The sequence below is a fragment of the Mauremys reevesii genome, linkage group 13 (genome assembly GCF_016161935.1).
Source record: "Mauremys reevesii isolate NIE-2019 linkage group 13, ASM1616193v1, whole genome shotgun sequence".
NCBI lineage: Eukaryota > Metazoa > Chordata > Testudines > Geoemydidae > Mauremys > Mauremys reevesii.
In genome coordinates, this window is record NC_052635.1 from 29,490,892 (window position 1) to 29,510,622 (window position 19,731).

The 19,731-nt window shown below is 45.2% G+C and overlaps 2 protein-coding genes across 4 annotated transcripts in view; one reads left to right on the forward strand and one right to left on the reverse strand.

Annotated features, from left to right (window-relative positions):
- Positions 1 to 15,999, reverse strand: part of ZHX3 (zinc fingers and homeoboxes 3) — a 58,774-nt gene extending 42,775 nt beyond the window's left edge. The window contains exon 1 of one of the 3 annotated variants that reach the window (XM_039497727.1): positions 15,876 to 15,999. The gene's annotated coding sequence lies outside the window, so the exon portion shown is untranslated. Of the gene's footprint in view, positions 1 to 8,158; positions 8,180 to 14,796; positions 14,855 to 15,875 lie in introns of those variants that run through there. The other 2 variants (XM_039497728.1, XM_039497729.1) reach the window with 2 other exon arrangements.
- Positions 16,000 to 16,908: 909 nt separating this feature from the next.
- The window catches only part of LPIN3 (lipin 3), a 47,635-nt gene continuing 44,812 nt past the window's right edge, over positions 16,909 to 19,731 (forward strand). The window contains exon 1 of the mRNA XM_039497732.1: positions 16,909 to 17,020. The gene's annotated coding sequence lies outside the window, so the exon portion shown is untranslated. The remainder of the gene's footprint in view (positions 17,021 to 19,731) is intronic.

The window sequence follows — 19,731 nt, forward strand, 5'->3', positions numbered from 1 at the left end:
ATTGTACAGATGGGGGAACTGAGGCGCTAAGTGGCTTGCCCGACGTCACACAGGAAGTCTGTGGCTGAGCGGGGATAATCGCACTTACCGACCTCACAGGGCTGCTGCGAGGATTTAACACCCTAATGACTGTGAGGCAGTCCAGTACCTCAGAAAGCTAAGACATTACACCTGCAGAATGGACACAGACCAAATTCACAACACGAATCCTGAACAGATTGCCAGTGAGTCTGGACTTTCCAGCACTCTTCATTGAAATGTGTAGTGGGTCAAGATATTGTACTTCAATCTGCATCATTCTTATCATTTATATGGAATTCGTCAAGATTGGCAGGCCCAAAATGTGATCTGTTCCTTGTCCTTCACCCCAAAATTTCTCTTCCAAATCCATCTACTTTATGTGCTTTCCACCCCAAAACAACTGTTTTAATTCTGTTGTTGTTTTTCTTCCATGCTAGAAATATGATGACACTATCAAACCACAGTATGCATCTAGGACAGAGGGGAAAAATAGTTCAGCAATGAACCAATTTCAGGGCAAAACTCCCATGGGATGTAAATAAACTTGAAGAAACCAATTTAAATTGAAGGGAAAGAAACAACTTGCCATTGTCAGCACTACTAACTCAAAGCGTTCATAAACCATGAGTTGGGCCCCCAAACTCACGAGATTGGATTAAAAGTCATTTGATTTTTAAAAATAAAGGGGGGGGAGTTATTTGCCTTAGGCTTTTTAAGGCTTTAGGGTTCATGTTTTCAAGCTTTTCTCCATGAGGGCTAGAAACTTACTTTAAAAAAAAAAAAAATTCTCACAGCCATGTCATTCCAGAAGCTGGGGCTTTATGGATAGCATCAAATATCACGAGGTTTGTGATACCATGGCAAGAGTTGGCAACAGTGCACGATCATTTTCAAACCTTTTGCATAATTTAAAACTAGTTCAATTATGGCCTCTGCCAAAGCCTGTGTCAATCGGAGTCTTTCCACTGACAGCAATGGCTTTTTGGAGCAAACCCTTCATTTCTGTTAAATGTCTGGCTAAACCCCTAAAATAGTGGGAGGGGGTGTGTTACAAAAACACCAAGAGAATCTATTAACTGTGTAAATATGCTGCTATGTGCCCCCGTAGCCACCTTCGATTCTAAATCTGCTTCACGGAGTCCCCACAAACCAAGATAAATATTCTCTCTGGTCTTAGGCTAGTTTCATACTTGATCTAGGCACCTAAGGAATCAGTCAGCTATAATTAGAGGCTTGTTGCAAAAGATTTTTGAGGTGCATGCCAAGAAAGGTACGGAAAGTAAAGGAGACTTTTGTGCAAGGTACTCGTAGTACACACACACACACACTGACAGCTGCTCGCTTTGTGAGCCTTTCTGTTTGTTTATAAAAGCCACTTTGTTTACTCCCCTCAATTGCCCTTTCTTGTTCTCTCTATTTAGAAAGTATTTTGAGCTTAAGTTACCTAGTCTGGTTTTTTTTTAATGACGGGTGTTTTAAAAAATCATTTAAAAAAAAACAAACCCTAAGCTTTATTCAGTTTATAGTAAGATTTAACAACTAAATCTTTTCCTTTACAGGAATTCTCTTTTCAGAGCAGGATGTGCACATTCCTTTGTTACTGAAGGGCTGTTGACATTATCTTTTATTTTTAGAAAAATCAAAATATTTGCAGGGGAGGGGAGAGAGGAGAATCAAACAATGCCAGGGCTTCTTTGAATCAATTACTAACATAACTAAAAGCATGAAAAGCAAACAGCCGAGTGACAGGCTCACAAGTCTCTTTTTGGATGAAAATACTGGCCTGGAATTCTACATTTTTAAAGTAAGATACTGCAAAGCATAAAGACAGGCCTGACTTTTTTGACAAAGGTTGACAATATTAGCAATTCACAGTGCTCTAAATCTTTGGGAGGCAGCATGGCCTAGAGGGTAGAGCACTGGACTGGGACACTGGAGAGTTGGTTTCTATTCCCAGTTCTGCCACAGGCCTGCTGGATGACCTTGGGCAAGCCACTGCACTTCTGTGCCTCAGTTTCTCCATCCATAAAATGAGGGTAATAACTGACCCTTCTGTAAAGTGCTTTGAGATCAATAGATGAAAAGCTCTATGTAAGACTAGGTTACTGCAATTATAACAATTTCATATTGTGACACAATTCCCATCTTCGTCACCCCAAACGTGCATTACTTTTAGTCATGTGACTAGTTTCATTGACTTCAATGGGACCACTCATCTGCCTAAAGTGACACACGTCCTTAAACATTTCCAGGATCAGGGCCTAAATACATGCTCCCTCATCCTAGCCCTCCTCAAATGAAAAGCATTCTTTCTGGCCTCATAACTGTTGTTATGATATATCACTTAGCAAACCTTAAGTTTAATTTTTGAAACTGAATGAAGTGCCCCAAAACCAGCACCACAACTCAGCATTCAGTATTAGCACCTAAGCTACCATTTATGTTTTGCTAATTATTTCTGTATTTGGAAGACAAATCAGGAGAGTCAGATCGCTGTTCTACTTGTTCAGGCAGCAAGTGGGATTGCTTCCAAGAGGTGAAAAAATTATGGTTCTCTGTGAGCATTTCATTTGGACTCCTGAACCGGAGCATTCAAGCAGGCAGGAGTCCACAGTCAGCCAGGTTTTGAATTGCTGTATTTGGGGCACAACACCATTATTGATACCACAAACTGGAGAGATGATTCGTATCATCTGCAGCCTGTAAGGGTGTGTTGTGGTTTGGTTTTTTTTTTTGTGTTTGTTTTTTATGGTGAATAGTACAAGTCTGCCAAGTATCTAAAGCTAAATGCTAGTTGAAAACTTGAAGCATAAGGTAACAGGGAGACAGTGGTAAATAACCACTAACGCATTCCTGTGAACTTCATAAATTTGCATACTGTACTAAAGGACCATTGAATTAAGTGTACCTCGGTTGTATGTACAACCAATTATCTTGACAGCAGCCATACCAGGAAAGGAAGTAGAGGAGAAAATAAACACTGAAGCTAAAAAGGGGTTTGATACAAGAGTATTATGTTTTGTAAAGTCAGTCAGGAGTCTTTTACATACAGTCCCACAAGCACCACTTCTCCTAGGAGGTGTTCCATTTAACTTATTTCATCCATCGTCTAAAGACTGGGCTGCTAAGAATGTAGCTGTTTGGCTGCCAAGTTTTGATAGCCATTAATGAAAATATTTTAAGTCTAAATTCCAGTTTAAAACCCTTTATCTTTCCTGGAAATACTGATATGCTAAACACCGTTTTCCACCATCCTACCTCACTAAATTTCTAATGCCAGCTTCAAAGAAATTGAACACACCATTAAAAAGAACCCTCTTATTACCATGAACAGATTGTTTTTAAAGAATGTCACTTTATTCTATTTGTTTACTTCTCCATTTCAATCAGCTCAACAGTTTGTTTGTTTGTTTGTTTTTGTTTCTAGCAAGTTTATATACATGTAAGTGCAGCAGCATCCTTTTTATTTTATTTCATTTTTTTTTAGGGGTCCACAACACTGCAGGGGAACATTTTAACTAAAAGAAATCTCCACGTCTCTCCCAACACCACCACCTCCTCCCCTGAAGGAAGGAAAAAAGGCATTGAAATTTTAAAATGCCACATGACCTTTTTATATTTTCTTCCAAGTTTTGGAACTTTAGCTCACTGATGAATGGAAAAGCAGCAGAAAATCATGTGCAAAGCGGTATTTCTTAGTTGTAAGAGGAGGAAGAACAAACACCTTGCATGTCCTTTGAAAAATATCTTGTAGTTTCTCTCTCTAGTGTGTGGCGCATTCTCTTGCCTCTTATACTAGTTTTGCCCTTTTCTATTTGGCAAAGACGTATTATTTCCCTCTCAAAGGTAAACATCTTCCCCTATGGAAATAAGTACCCATTTTCAAAACAAGAGATTCAACTATTGTAAAATCTCAGCTATTGAACTAGGAACACTGATTTTCTTGGAGCATGTGCAGGCAAGTGATGAAAGCAAGTACTGCCTGCCCTGTTTCTGCAAGCCCTTAGCGGCTCTGGTCTTGTGAGTTAGAAGAGAACTGAATTGAATTGAGTTTGCCGTTTCGATGCCCTGCCCCAGGAAGGGCAATGATGGGGAGCAGAGGGACAATACAACCCACAGTGCCGTCACCGGCAGTACCCAGAGTTTATTTTGCTCAAGACACTGTCAGCTAAGAGTTGTTAAGAGTAATGCAGGAGATATCCCACAAAGTGGGAGGAATATAAGGCAAAGAACGTATTGATACACAAGCTTCAATATTGCACAAACAATTAATAGTTAGTGTGCTTTACCTCAGTGGTCTCCAAAGTGGGGTGCGCAAGAGGATCTTTGGGGGTGCATGGCAGAAGGAGCGTGGGGGTTTTTTAGGTTGTTTTTTTTGCTTTGGCGCGGCAGGGGGTGCATGCTCAATTTTTTACTGATAGGGGTGCGCAATCAAAAAAGTTTGGAGACCATTGCTTTACCTTGCCTAAGCAGGTGTCTATATACCAGCCTTGCTGACAACAGTTTTCTAAGACCTTGTCTATACTGCCACTTTACAGCACTGCAACTTTCTCGCTCAGGGGCGTGAACCTCCCCTCCCCCCACCGAGCGCTGCAAGTTTCAGCACTGTAACATAGGAGTGTAGACAGTGCTACAGTGCTGGTAGCTACTCCCCTCATGGGTTGTGGTTTTTTTGTTTGTTTGTTTGATAGCTCCCAGAGCTAGTGCAGCAACTACACAGCCATGTTAAAGTGCTGCCACGGCAGCGCTTTAACATTGTTAATAAAGACATGCCCTAAGCATACAGCAGATTTTTCGTGCTTGCTCTGCAAGATCAATTTACCACTTGGTAGACCCCACAAAACTAATGGCCAAGTCTTACCCCCTTCCTCCGCCAGTTTTAAACAGACATCCAACTTCAAAAATCCTCAAATTCCAAGGACAATCAAACAGGAGACTTGAAAACTTTTCACCGTTCCCTTTTAACAGCTCTTTCTAGAGAACACAAGCTAACACGGGGAGGCATAAATTTGAAGTAAACCCCGTGACAGAGCTTTAGAATCTTCCCCCGCTGAAGTTATCTAACCAGTTTGCATCTGCAGACCTGTCATTCGTTAGCACAGTCATTAAGTTTAGGTCACTCCTTACCATTAGGGTACAAAAATGTTCTGAACAAAAGAACTAGGTAAACTAATAGCCTTACCCCTGTGCAAAACCAAGTCCTACCTGAGACCCCACCATACTAATCAGGTTCTCTTAGCTCATTCATTAAGCAGAAGTTTAAGCTTGTCTCAATTGTCAGCACCCCCTGAGCAGAGAGAACAGTAGCTCCTTGAGTGTCAGTTCCCATCCATTCCACAGAAGATCTCTGTGGAATTCAGGAACAAAACTACCAGGGCAAGCTCTGAATCACACATGGGGTCTAGATGGGTATTAGCATCTGTGAAGCATTGACACTCAAGCCTGGTACAGTTCAACAAAAAGGCAGAGGTCTCTGCCTCCTGGACCGTACAGTCTAATAAATCAAGATCAGACAAGATACACTGAGGACCCCAGAACATGGTTTTTAAATAAATCAAGGTGGAGCTGGCACTATAACTTCCAGGGGCTTACGACTAGCTCCGTGTGCTAAGACTAGTTACTCCTAACTAACTCACCATAAAGCGAGTAGTTCTACTGACTTCACTCTCATACATAAAGCGATACACAAATTTACATCTTTGCAGGATTGGGGCCTAGAATATCCACCATGCATATACATAACTTCCCTACCAGTGAAAAGCAGCTGTTCAACAGCGCACCCCACAGCAGTCTTAACTGGGGAGGTAAAGAATACCTCTTCCCTCTGCAGTGCCCATGGATGTTTTTGTCAGGCAAAATACAATTGCAAAAATTGGAACCTGCTGAAGATTGTGGGAATAACAGCCCTACTTTAAACAGTGATGCGGAACCAATTAGCTTCAAGTAGTCATGGCCCTCATTTTACATCGCAGCCAAATGACAGCACTTCCAGGAGCAATACAGTGACTCCTCTCACTGTGCTGGGACATCTGAGTCAGCACTGACTCAAAAGGAAGAATGCCACTGAATCCTGAATACTTCCCACTGCATGTAGGTTTTCCTAAGAATTCTCCCACACAAATAGCAGCCAGACCTGCCCTCTGCTTAGATGGCAGCTCAAGGTGGCATAGATGCACACAAGGTAATTTTGTTTTCCATACTAGCTGTGAATACGAAATGAGTCAGTGTTACTATTAAAAACTGCAGGTTGATTCATTCAGATTTCTACACAGGAACAGCATGTGTGAGGTTTATAGGAAGCAGGGCAAACACTTCTAAACATAGTACCTGTTTCATATCAGTGACAGATCAGAAAAACAGAATGGTGAAGTGTCAGTAAAGAATTTTAGCTCACAATGAAACAAAGAAGAGCATTAAAGCAAAGACCCCTCCAAATCTGTGGCAGTTACCACATTACGCTGAATTTCCTCCTTCCTGCTTTTAGAGAAACATTACAATGCTAAATACCCTTAGCACTGAGAGCAGCCTGATATTTAAAGCCTCTGTTACATTTCCATGGAAGATGGGGGAGGGAGAGCATTGTAACAAGTGGATTTTGGTCTTGATGAATTGTTCACGTGCATTTCCTTACACTGCTTCCAGCTCAGATGACTGTTCCTTCTGTATCAATGTGACTGAGGTTGTTTTAAACAGATCTACCTCAGATTAAAAAAACAGCCTAGACTAGCATTTTCCTACTTGGAAATAATTTCAAAAAGGGGAAAATTTCAAAAGGGGATCCTAGATTTATGTCCTGATTAAAACAGTATAACTACATACTGCACGTGCTTCAGGAGGACGATTCCACACGAATACTCATGCAATTAGAAACATGCTTAAAATCAAATTAACGCTAATGTGAAGAAGGAACAAACTCACATTGCCAATGGTCATGGAAACTCTGTTCCAAGAGGCTTTATTGACACACATCTGAATTGTTAGCAACATCTCCAAGATCATTAAAGGTATCAAGTACACGTATTCAAAAGACTAGGTAAGGTGGTAGAAAGATAATGATGGGAACCAACTACACTAGTTTACTGCACTGATGGCAAGTAAATGGCTGTTTAAATAACACCAGACAAGGCACAAATGGCCCATTTGCTCTTAACAACAGATAGTCCCTGAGCCAGCAATTGGCTCAGCATGGGAGGTCCTTGGTATTGAGGGAATGGGGCTCTGCATCAGTACAAGGTGTGAGCAGGGGATTTGAAAACTTACTCTTACACACTGGACCAAGACCTCAGCTCATTAAATACAACTACATGAAAGAGTGTCCAAGATGTATTGTTTATAATTAGTTTAATACTCAAAATATGCTGCAAAAATGATTAGTGGAGCACTCTGAAGACCCCTACCAATACTCTTATGCTGAATGGAATTTGCGAAGGAAGTCTAGCCACTAGACCAAGCAACAAAAACCTAAACCTTAAATGCTGTTTGTCCAGTTTGAACATCCTTGTTTGTCAAAATTTAAACTGCCAAGAGGTTCAAAGCCCTCTTCACAGAAACTTAGATGCTGACTGATTCTTTACAAAAAAAAATCAAGAGAGCAGAATTAACTTCATAGGGCCATTTGTTTAAATGTTGCTTTCACACACAAAAACAGTCAATCCATTTGGGTGTTAACCAGGCAGTTCACTTATTTTAAAATAAGAATGTCTTAGAAACGTTATGTCTCTCAAAGACTACTACGAATTGGCCTCCTGCTCCCATTGCAATACATCATACTGCATCTAAAGAGGCAACGTGAAAAGAAAGCAACTGATGCACGTGTACACACACACACACTCTCTCTCTCTCTCTTTGTTCATTTGCAGCAGCATTTGGAGTATTTCTCCAAATTCTCCATTTCTAGCCTGATTCTTGCTTACATATTTATACCTGTCTCTGGAAATTTCCACTACATGCATCCGACGAAGTGGGTACTCACCCACGAAAGCTCATGCTCCAATACGTTTGTTAGTCTATAAGGTGCCACAGGACTCTTTGCTGCTTTTACAGGTCCAGACTAACACGGCTACCTGATATTTGGAGTATGTGTAGGATGCTGTTCGAAACAATCAGCTTGTAATCAGGAAAATGACTTATACCCTACTTGCAACTTTGCCCCACTGAAATCCATTCAGAACGCTGCGGCAAAGACCATGTTCCTGTCCTGTCATCATGACCACACCATGCCTCTCTTTGCATCCCTCCACGAGCAAGCCTATGTTGTCCACTTGTTCACTTTTCAAACAAGCACAGCATGCTTTCGCCCAGGCCGTCCTTCACACTGCGGAGGAGCTCCCCATAAATATCCATAGAGGTATCTCAATATCCTGCTTTAAACTCTCCTTTGATGTGATGCCTACAAAAAACGTGACAAAGGTTTGGCTGCTGGTGTGGAGACCAAGGCCCACCATTCTGGCCAATACGGTCTCACTGTTTCCTTGCACATCCCCATTCCCTCTCTCCACCGTCTGTATCCAGCCTCTGTCTAATTGTATAGTTTGATGGTAAGCTTTGGGGACAGGGCTAGTCTTTTTGCTCTTGTTTGTACAGCAGGTAGTACAACAGGTCCTGGTCCATGACTGTCACTCCTAGGTGCTACTGCCATACAAATACAATAACAGAAATTGAACTGACCTCCTGTAACACTTGGATTACACAGAAAAGGTTTGATTTGTGTAGGGTTTCGGCTGGATAAGGGCGAAACATCAAATCAGTTACAATGTGCAGCCCTAAAGACTTCTGGTTAGAGGGTTTTTGGAGACGGCTGAGGGTATGCTTCCCCAAACTGTGAAGGGGTGGAGAGGCTCTGTAGGTGCCTGGCTGGCTGAGTTCCTGTTGCAATGGTGTCACTAGCTTCTGTTTGCTAGAAGTTGGAAATGGGGGACAGGGAACGGATCACTTGATAATTACCTGTTCTGTTTATTCCCTCTGGGGCACCTGGCATTGGCCACTGGTGGAAGACAGGATACTGGGCTAAATGGACCTTTGGTCTGACCCAGTATGGCCATTCTTATGTTCTCATGGTTCCTTTAATGCTGCTAGAATCTTATTTACTGTGTTGTGAACTCTCTGAGGGCACCCACAGCCTTAGATAGGTGTTATTATTATCTTCACCAAAATGAATAAAAGTCGGGAGTATATGAAAAATGGGGAGAGAACTGGGAACACAAGACAGGTTGTCTATAAGGTTTCTAGTTTGCAGTGTGTAATTGTGTAAGCCAACTATTTGGTTTTAGTAACATTAGCTTAGCTCTTAGTATGCTTAGATAGGGCTCTTCCTAGAACTACTGAAAAAAAACTGGGACTGTCCAATAGCCAATGCCCCTGGAGCTCAATCCTCCAAAGCACTGGACACCCTCACTTCCCAGAGACTGCAATCAATCAAGGGCAGTCAGCATGTAAGAGAGCTCAGCACCATGAGAGACTGGAACATGTGATGAGGTATACAGACCCCACAGTGACCAAGAAGGGGTTAATGAGAGCCTGTGGCCCCAATTAGCCCCACCTCATTGCACCTGTGCAAGGTATTAAGCCTGGAGGGAGGAGCTAAAAGAGGAAATGCCCAGCTCATTGTGGTGACTGAGTGGGACAGAGAGCAGACCTCTTGAGTTAGCCCTAGGAAGGAAGGTATGGGTGGGGCTGCTGGAAGGAAGTGCCTAATTGAGAGCCTCCCAGATGTCAGACTCTCCCTTGGGCAAGTAGGCCTGATGCAGGACCTTTTGTTCCTCATAACTAGTTTGGCTCCTGTTTGTTTTGAGACCTGCAGAAATGTCAGCCTGGGAAGAGCCTGGCAGACAGGTTTGCTGTACAAGCCCTGGTAGGAAGCAGTGCAGCACAGCAGAGGGTCTGAATGAACATACCTTACAGGGTCCCTGGCTGGACCCCAGAGTAGAACACAGGTTCAGGTTCCCCCAGTGGCTCACCTAATGTAGGGTGTGAAGACACTAGAGCCACTGGCTGGAAGGCCCATAAAGGCCAAAGTTGGGCTGAGGCTCTGGTGCAATGCTGCCAGGCTATTGTTTTTGTTAAAAGGGGTAGGGCTAAAAGTGACCTGGCTGGAGGTCCAGGTGACAGGAAGCCACAGACTACTGCAGGGCCAGAGTGGCTGTCTGCAGTGGGTACTGGCGGAGGAGAGCTGCTATATCCAACCATGAGGGAATGCACCTGTGGTGAGTAGGCTTTGCTGCAGACCACTAGTGAGCACAGGAGCCTTGTAGGGCCCAGTAGACCTTTTGCAGGTATTGCTTATATGCATGCATATGTACACATACACAGATAAGAGACCAACATATTGCAAATCCAGCAGAAAAAACCTTCTAATTTATATGTGGGATTTTTTCCTACTCTTGTTAATTCACAGAAGTGATATCACAATCATGCATTCAAAAAAAATTACATTTAGAGCAAAGTGCTAGTCCCTTTCAAACTGGGTGGATGGTGCCACTCAACCCTAAAAACTAAACACTTCACAGCTGGAGCAATGATGCCAGATTCCCCCCTCTCCCTTCTGAGGAGGTAATTGGTCAACAGCCTTAAAAATTATTTTAAAACCTCTGAATTATGAGCCTGCAGTTCCATCATAATGGTTCATAAGAACCTTATGCAATTGTGGATCAAGTTACAGACCCACATTTCAATTGCTTCTTTGTACTATAAACAAATGCAAAAATACTATATTCAGGCAACTTTAAGGTTATCCAATTTAAATAAAAAGCCTGTAATGAGACTTGAGGTTCCTTCCTATAGCATTGGCAATTCACTGGCATTGCTCGTGCTGTATATTTGATATAAAAATTATTAGCATTATATATTATGCATACTAGCAAACAATATGCTTGATAAGGAAAACAGCAGGAGAAAATGCTACGGAGTCAGTTTCCCATTCAAGCATTAACACAATGTTGGGATTGCAAACAGAGGATTGTTTTGTTCAAAGCACTTTCTACTGGAGAGGATTTTAAAAGTTTCTTGGAAGTATTTCTATTGGTCTTAAAGTGTTACAGAGCAGAATATGTATGTGGCTGTCTCTAACATGACCCTGGGTGTCCCTAGGTGTCCCTAACAGAACACTGATTCTCACACACTTTGAAATCAGCTGGGAGCAAACTGAGCCCCTGTATCTAAGGGAGCAAGTCAATCGGGGACTGACCTGAGTATTCCTCAACCAGTAAGAAAAGGGCTAAGAGAGATGGGGGATGTACTTATTTCCCAGTCAGAGCTGCTTTTCAGTTGAAGGAGGCAAGCCCCCTTTAAGTGACTTCTGCCCTCTAGTCTCAGTGACTTTTCAAATGCTCATTACTTAAATCAAAACTATCCTCCCTTAGACACTGCTCTATATTAAGGACTATTTATATGCCAAGTTCCAGCAGTTAAACTTCAGCCATCTCTGATGTAATCATATATGTTTGGACAGGGCTACAACTTCTTAACACACCCCCCCCCCCCCACACACACACACACTCTATTCAAAGGTAGCTGGAAGGCTTTTCCCCAAGTTTTCCCCAAAACATTCATCTTTGCAGAGAGCTCAAACATGGAAAAATTTCATCCCCATGGATGACACTTTTTTCGGGAAGTTATGAGTGCAAGCATGGATGAAGCAATAATGGAAACATTTGCAACCTTAACTCTATCGAGTGCTTTCAAGCAAATGCTAAAATATATAAAAGGCCTATATGTAGCTTGTGGGATGTTGTTGTTCAACAAGGAGGCAATTGAGAGACATTGGGAAAGTATAATACATACATCAAAAGGTACTTTGAGAAATGTAAACAGTTTCTAAAATGAAACTTAAGAATTTTGGTGGATAATAGGGAGGAAGGCAGCAAGTCAGGTGACCAGGAATACATTTAAGGAGGGAGATCAACAGACAATATGGAGCTCAAAGCAGAGAGGAGAGCACAGAAGCCAAGGTGGGGTGGGTGGGTGTGTGTGTGTATAATATGCTAGATGAAAACAAACCAAAACTATAATTACACCTTGAGGAACTGTTGACAAACAAGCCACTGTAGCTTTACTCTCATTTTGTCATCACTAGCCCCTCTCAAGTCACTGCCTTCCGAACATATAATTGAGGTACATCAAATGATTTTTATGTCCAATTACTAGAATGAATTCACTGTATCAGTTTGTACTTGAGATTTTATAATTGGGCACAAGTTCTAAATAACAAGATGTAGGTGAAGGACTTTCTTCATTTAACAAAAAAAAGGCATTTTTCCTAAAATACCCACCCAGACGGCCCCTCAGCCTGGCAAAGGAATATAGGGCAGGCCTTATACCAGGCCAAAGGAAAGCTCTGTCAGACCAGCAGGGGAAGCTGGAGGAGGCCCAGCCACCAGCCCTTAGGCTACTGCTAGCCCAAGCAGCCCATGCTGGCACACTGTGGAGAACGAGGTGGAAGATGATGTTAGACATACTAAGGTCCTGCTCCTGCAACCCTTATTCTCATGAATAATTGATATTTCACATGCGTATGGGTTGCAAAATCAGATCCTAAAGATGGGGGTAGTGGGGAAAGGGGCTCAGGGAAAACAAGAGGCAGGGTGAAATGCTGGAAGAAATTGAGTGTCCCCCCCCCAAAAAAACCCACCATAAAAACATGTTTGCATGTATGATTATGAACAGCTAAAAAATGACAGTAAGATGGGAAACACTATTCCATCTCCCGCCCGCTGTCTGCATAAGTTCCACAGGCTCTGCATAGCTGTTTGTTTCTATATCCACCAGGCTGCATCTAAACTTTAAAGCAAGCATCTACTGTCCCATTTGTATTGGAATGGGAAATAATAGCCTGATCCCCAGATAAAGTGGACATCCATAGCGCTCATTGAATATAGCAGCAGTTACAGGGTATTCATGACCTCTGGGGATCTGGCCTCCAGTTTGGAAACTATGTATCCTGTGCAGATGAAGCTAAGAACTGGAGAGGTACATGTTGATTTATTTTCGCAACATTTTCCGTAAACTGTGCTGAAACAAAAATGCAAAAGCAACACCCACTTTGCTCCTACCCACAGAGGTAGATCGTGATTCCAAGGCAGCAGGGGTGTCAATATAGTAGTATAATGATAAACTAAGGGGCACAACATGCATTTAGAACAGACAAACTTTCTGCCTTCCCCTCCTGAGCTACATATCAAATGTTGCACAATATATCCATGTCACAGATCCAACCTAGTTAATATAGTTATCATTAAATTGCAGTTCTCTTCTATGGTAAATGCAGTATTATCTTTAATTCCTTTGCTTTTGTCTGTGGTGGCTCTTAATTTTTCCTCCTTCATGTCTTTTTAAAAACAAATTACGGTAATTGAGAGTAAGATGTTCCAGCTAGTGAGGTAAACTTTTGGCTCCTTTATATCCATGGAGAATAGCCCATCAAAGTTTCTTAGGACACTATGATCTTTGGTTGGGGATTGTGTGGAAATAGGAGGTGGTCAGAGGGAAAGTTTACTTGGTGTTCTAACAACCCTGCTCTACTGGAAGAATCCTGCAGTGGCAGAAATGAGAGAGAGAGAGAGAGAGAGAGGAGCTAAAAGACAGATGTCTTTTCCAGCTGGGATTAGAAATGGAAAACCTCACTATAAAGAGCTTGTTGAAAAACTTAAAGCAAACTACAAACCAGCCCCTCTCATGCTCAGAACTGCCGAGTGTTTTTGAAAAGGCAGGTGTAAATCTGTGCAGTCACTTCTCAGAAATGTTAACCAGCCATATGAAAGTGATGCAAGACCCCAACCCTACACACTTTCCATCCAGGATCCAGACCTGATTTACTCAACTGCATTGGATGCCCAGTATCCTCTACAGCCAGATGCCTGGAGTGAGAAGGCTTGAAGCCTCCAGCACCTTACTAGACACCTGGCTACACTACAAACTCAGAAGACCCAATACTGAGTTGGCTCCAGTTGGTAGCACAGACAGGACTTTAACCTAACAATCCAGGGGATTAGATTGGCTAGGGAACAACATTCCAAGAAAGAAAGAAATGGTCCTGTGGTTAGGGCTCAGCAGGGAAGATCTGGGTTCTTCTATTCCTGTCTCTGCCACAGATTTCTTGTCACCATGGGCAAGTTACTTAAGGCCAGATTTCTAAAGGTATTTAATATCTAAAGATTGATTTGTAGGGGAGTTGTGTGCTTCTGAAAATCTCGCTAGAAGCCTGCTTGTATCTGTAGGCTCCAAAATACCTTTGAAAATCTGACTCAACACCTCAGTTTTCCTACCTGTAAAAGGGGGATAACCTCTCTCTCATACAGAGGTGTTCCAAGGCTAATTGCACAAATGTCAGTGTGACAGTGATATCACAGCAGCATCGAAGAGCCTACACCTCAATAAACCCCATCCATGCTACAAACTGGAACCAGGCCATGACCAGATCAGGAATGTCCATGCTATAATTTGCTCCCCAGACCTGGTTCTATTTGTAGGCCTTGAAGCAATCCAGAAATAGACACAAACTGATACTGGAAAAAACACAACCTCAAAACAACTTAGCTGCGCAGAGTGCTGGGAAGGGCTAAGGTAGAAGTACCATGGATGTATTTTGTTAACTGACTAAATGAAAATGCTAGTCTGTGATCTGATTAAAGCCAGCAGCAGTTTACAAAACTGATTTTCTGGACTGATGCTAGGCTGAGACAGGCAGGGGTGGAGGGAGAACACTGCATGGATATATGTGCCAGGGGCATGCATATGCCACAGCCCACTACACCCCTGTGCCAACCCTGTACCCATCCTTACCAGTATCATGCTGCACACTCCTCTTCCCAACACACACACACACATGCCAGCATACAACGCCGACCCCCTTCTTGGGCCTCAGCCATGCAAATCGCCTGCCAATGTCAAGCCAATACACACTTGTTTGTAAACATCCAAAGCCTCTTTTATTCCTCTCCACCCCCGCACTTTCACCATCACCAGCTGGGAGCTAGAACACAGCAGCAGGGAGGTGCCTGGGCAGCCCCAGGAGATCATCTCTGCACCCTTCCCTCCCTCTCCCCCAGGGTGATCCCTTCCCCCAAGTGCCCGGGGCTCTCCACCGAGGATGAGAACTCCTACTGAAAGGAGAGTGAAAGAAAAGGGAGGGAGGGAGCGAGCAAAGGCAGGGAAGCGAAGACGGTTGGTGGCAAAGAGGGGAGTAGCCAGCGGATGGTCAGCTGGGGGGACGGGGACTCGAGTCCTCAAACGGATGGGGGGGTGGCAAAAAGCAGGCGCAGAACGGACAGGACAGTCCCCAGGCCAGGTGATGGGGGGGGGGCGCAGTTGAGAGATGGGCCGGGTCCGGGGGCCGCAGCTGGGGTGGGGGTGTGACGGAGGCAATAGCCCGGGAATGGGGGCAGGAGTCGGGGGAGGAAGAGCCGTGAGGGAGGGTAGAAGGCTGGGGGGCAAGGGGATGGGATGGATCTGGGAGCAGGAGCAGGGAGGGAGGTTGGATGGGGGGTGCAGGAGCCGGGGAGGAGGGCAGGGGGATGGGGTGGATCGGGAGGCAGGAGCCGGGGAGGAGGGCAGGGGGATGGGGTGGATCGGGAGGCAGGAGCCGGGGAGGAGGGCAGCGGGATGGGGTGGATCTGGGAGCAGGAGCAGGGAGGGAGGTTGGATCGGGGGGCAGGAGCCGGGGAGGAGGGCAGCGGGATGGGGTGGATCGGGCGCCGGATCAGGGGGCAGGAGCCGGGGAGGAGGGCAGCGGGATGGGGTGGATCGGGGGGCAGGAGCCGGGCAGAGGGCGAGGGTGGGATGGATGGGGGAGCAGGAACAAGGAGAGCCCCGGTGTCCCCGCCCCAGCGCGGACGGGCCGAGCCGAGCCGCTCGGGACTCACCTCCGGCGGCGCCCCTGCCCGGCTGGCTCGGTGCGTGTGGCAGCGGCGGAGGCCCGGGCTGTGCCCGCGAGGCGGGCGGGGGCGGACGGGACACCCAGCGGGGCTGCCTGCCGGACGCTCCAGCACCAGGCTAAGTGGGGGGAGGAGAGGGGGCGGGCCCAGCAACATCAATATGCACGGAGGAGGGGGCTACTCGGGCGGGCGGAGGAGCGCGGGGCGGGCGGGCGCAACACACACGAGGATTAGCGAGAATGAGTAACATTCGGTGGTAAGGGGTGACGTAATCGAATCGGAGTCGGTCCTGCCTGGGGCGCATGCGCAACTCCCGTGGCGTCGGGGCATAGTCCTTAGGTCGCTGCCTTTTCTCACGTGGCTCCCCCCGTCTGTTCCCTCCCCACCCCCACCCCTTGCCCGTCTCCTTCCCCATTTTCTTCTCCCCTCCACTGCCCTCGCCATCTCTCCCACTCCCCCCAGGCTTGGCAGTGCAGTGCCATGGCAGAGAGCCAGTGCCCCACAGGGCGTGGGGTGACCCCTGCTCCCTGCAGCGCCCCGCAGGCACTGCCCCTGCGTGCGCTGCTGTGATGGCAGATGGCAATGAGCAATGCCCAGAGCCAGTTCTTGCTCCGCAGCCTCGTGCCCTGCTGGGGGTGGAGTGGGGCCCTTCACTTCATTGGGACGTCTTGTGTAAGGTGAAGGACTTGTCCCTAACGCCAGCACGGCTCCAAGAAGTACAGCAGGGCCCAATCCCCACAGAAAGGCCCTGGTGGGGTAGAGCGAATGTGAACACTTAGCCATCCCCAGGATGGGGGCGGTATAAGAACCCCAGTGAAGAATAGGGTCCTGATTGCTGCCGAGAGTTGCAGCTGGGCCCAGGGCAGTGGGATGCTGCACAGGTGTAATGGTATGCCTGGGCATAACCCTCTGCAGGCTGGAGCAGTGGTCTGCTTTGTAAGACTAAAATCTTCTCATGGACCCTCCTCCCCGCCATCCACCCAACTGTTTGGTTCTCAAAGTATGTTCTGCAAATCACCAGGATGAACTCTACAGCCTGCTGGTTACCTATGGACTTGAACTTAAGACCCACACAGCTAATGGCCTGATCCTGCAAACACCCACATGAGCAATCCTGCTATCGGACTATAAGAGTGAGTAAAGTTCCTTACATGCATAAGTGTATGCACGATCAGGCCTCTTGTGATCCCTTCCATCCTGAAATGCTACTAACTCACTAGAACAATATAACATGCTTTTAACTACTGAATATCTTTTATTTGGCACCCTACCATAAGCCCTACCCCACTTCAGACCAAAATAACACACCTTGCTTCATGTATGTGGGTGTGTCTCAAACAAAAATTCTACCAATGGACTTTCTGCACATATGCTGTTCCATTTCAGGGTGGCTTTCTAGCAGGATCTTTCTGTTTGGCATACACCTGACTATACAGGTGGAGAGTTTATTTATATAGCACCCTAACATGTGCAGGTGGTTAACAGAAATATAAAAATGCAAGTCCCTGTCCTGAAAAGCAGAGCATCTTAAGCTCTGATCCTGCTTCCCTTGAAATCGATAGCATTGACCTCAGTGAAGCAGGGTCAGGCGTCAACCAGGACGGTTTACAGACACAGGGGAATGGAGAAAGGGTTACAATACTGGCTTAAAATTATATTTGATTCCACATCTAATTCCCACTTTTTGTTGGTTCCTAGCTCCACATCAAACTGTTACTGTTTTTTAATCCTTGTTCTGGAGTGGGAGAAAATTTTAACCCTTGCTTCTTTCCTATTTTATTTTTAAATATACATTTGTTAACAGCTCAGTCACTGGGAGGGCCAAGCACAGATCACCTACAGGAGAGAATCCTGAATCTGTAAAAATTCCAAGATGAGAACTATATTAGCTCTTCACTGCCTGTACAATGCTGTGTGCACCCTACTGCTTTTGAAATAATTGTAGAACCTGAGCCTGCACTCAGATCTGTGTGGGTGACCCCCTTGACCTCATGCAAAGCCCAAGGGGAGTTGACAGGTCTCCACAAGGACAGGTGTCTACCTGTGCAGACCCCACTGCAGGGTTCAGGCTTTAGGATGAATTCCAGCCCCATTGAAGGCAATGGCAAAATTCTCATTAATTTCAGTAGGACTAGGGTTTCACAATGGGTCCTGGCCCAGGCCTGGGGCTCCTAGATGCCATAACGGTGCCTCTGGGTAACTTTACTTATAAGAGTAGCCTCGTTGGCTTGAATGGGACTGATTAGTGACTACCCATATGAGTAAAGTTATGCACAAAAGTAACTTTGCAGGATCAGGCCTCTAGCAAGCTGCTCTGTGTGCAGCGAGGACGCTCGGTGCAGTCCAAAGGGCTCTGTTGTATTAATTTAGATGGAATAAATGGGCCCAAGGAGTTAAAGGCGTTAACATACAGTAGACCTCAGCCTGCTTTACCACCCTGGCAAACACACCATTCAACATCCTTTTAACCCTTTATTAAAGATACAAGGGGAAAAAAGGCAAACCAGTGAAAGCATCTGAAATGTAACATTTTAAAAGGCTTTTACTTTAACAACATCTCTTTAGCTCAGGGGTAGGCAACCTATGGCACATGTGCCAAAAGCGGCACGTGAGCTGATTTTCAGTGGCACTCACACTGCCTGGGTCCTGGCCACCGGTCTGGGGGGCTCTGCATTTTAGTTTAATTTTAAATGAAGTTTCTTAAACATTTTAAAAACCTTATTTACTTTACATACAACAATAGTTTAGTTATATATGATAGACTTATAGAAAGGGACCTAAAAACGTTAAAATGTATTACCAGCACGCAAAACCTTAAATCAGAGTGAGTAAATGAAGACTCAGCACACCACTTCTGAAAGGTTGCCGACCCCTGCAATACTGGATCCCATTTTATTTGCACATCTCTTAAATGTGTATTTCCTTGGCAGATCCTTCTCCCCCTCTCACTATTCCAGTCTGACTTGACCTTTCCCAGGAATAGAAAATAAATAATAGTAATAAACCCCCCGCTGTGCTAACCCCAGTGGTTTTGCTGATCCAAAGTATATGACTGAAGGTCATGGCATAACAAGCCTTCAGAAATTACAACCACCTTTCAACAAATTACCTGTGCTCTGGTTGGTTTCACTTTCACTGCATGGGAATTTTACAACGCTGAGCACATTCTTTCTTTCCTCCCTCCTAGTATGTGCTGAATCACCTCTTTCAAAAGCCTCTGGAACTCTTTGTTGATCCACTGAAGGAAATCAGAGCCCCTGCGAAGCCAGCTGAGGAGAGACAGGAAACACAGTGCTTTGCCAGGCTTCCCCGCTGCCTGTCTCTGTGGTTTTAAATGCCTGCTTATCTCTTCTAGGAGGGAGCCCCTTGATAAAGTGCTTGGGAAATCCCTTTCACATCCAAACCCTCCTTCTCTGGCTGGGGATTCCCTGTGACTGGCCACAGAGCGGGGGGGAGGGTGTCACTTACATGGAGCCGACTGCTGCTGTGTTTTCTTTCCCCTCACTTCAGACAGCAGCAATGCGGAAGCAGCAGCCACAGCAGTGAGGCTAATCCAGCCCTCTGGCTCACTCACCAGCAGCCTTTCCTGAAATGTGCCTGGTAGATGGAGGTCAGCTCTGACCTCTATTACACATCAGATCATTAGTTTAGCTAGAGGTGGGCCAAAGCAGGGAAAGCCCCCCAGCCCTTCTAAACTATCTGTCCCTGGCTCTGTGTTTTCCTGCTATGGAGTAGATGTTCTACGGTTTGTGTTTTTGTTTGCTAAAGTTACACCTCTACTGCGCTACCTACCTTGGTCTGTGACTATGAGACCTTTGTGTGGACACCACTTCTAGGACCTCAC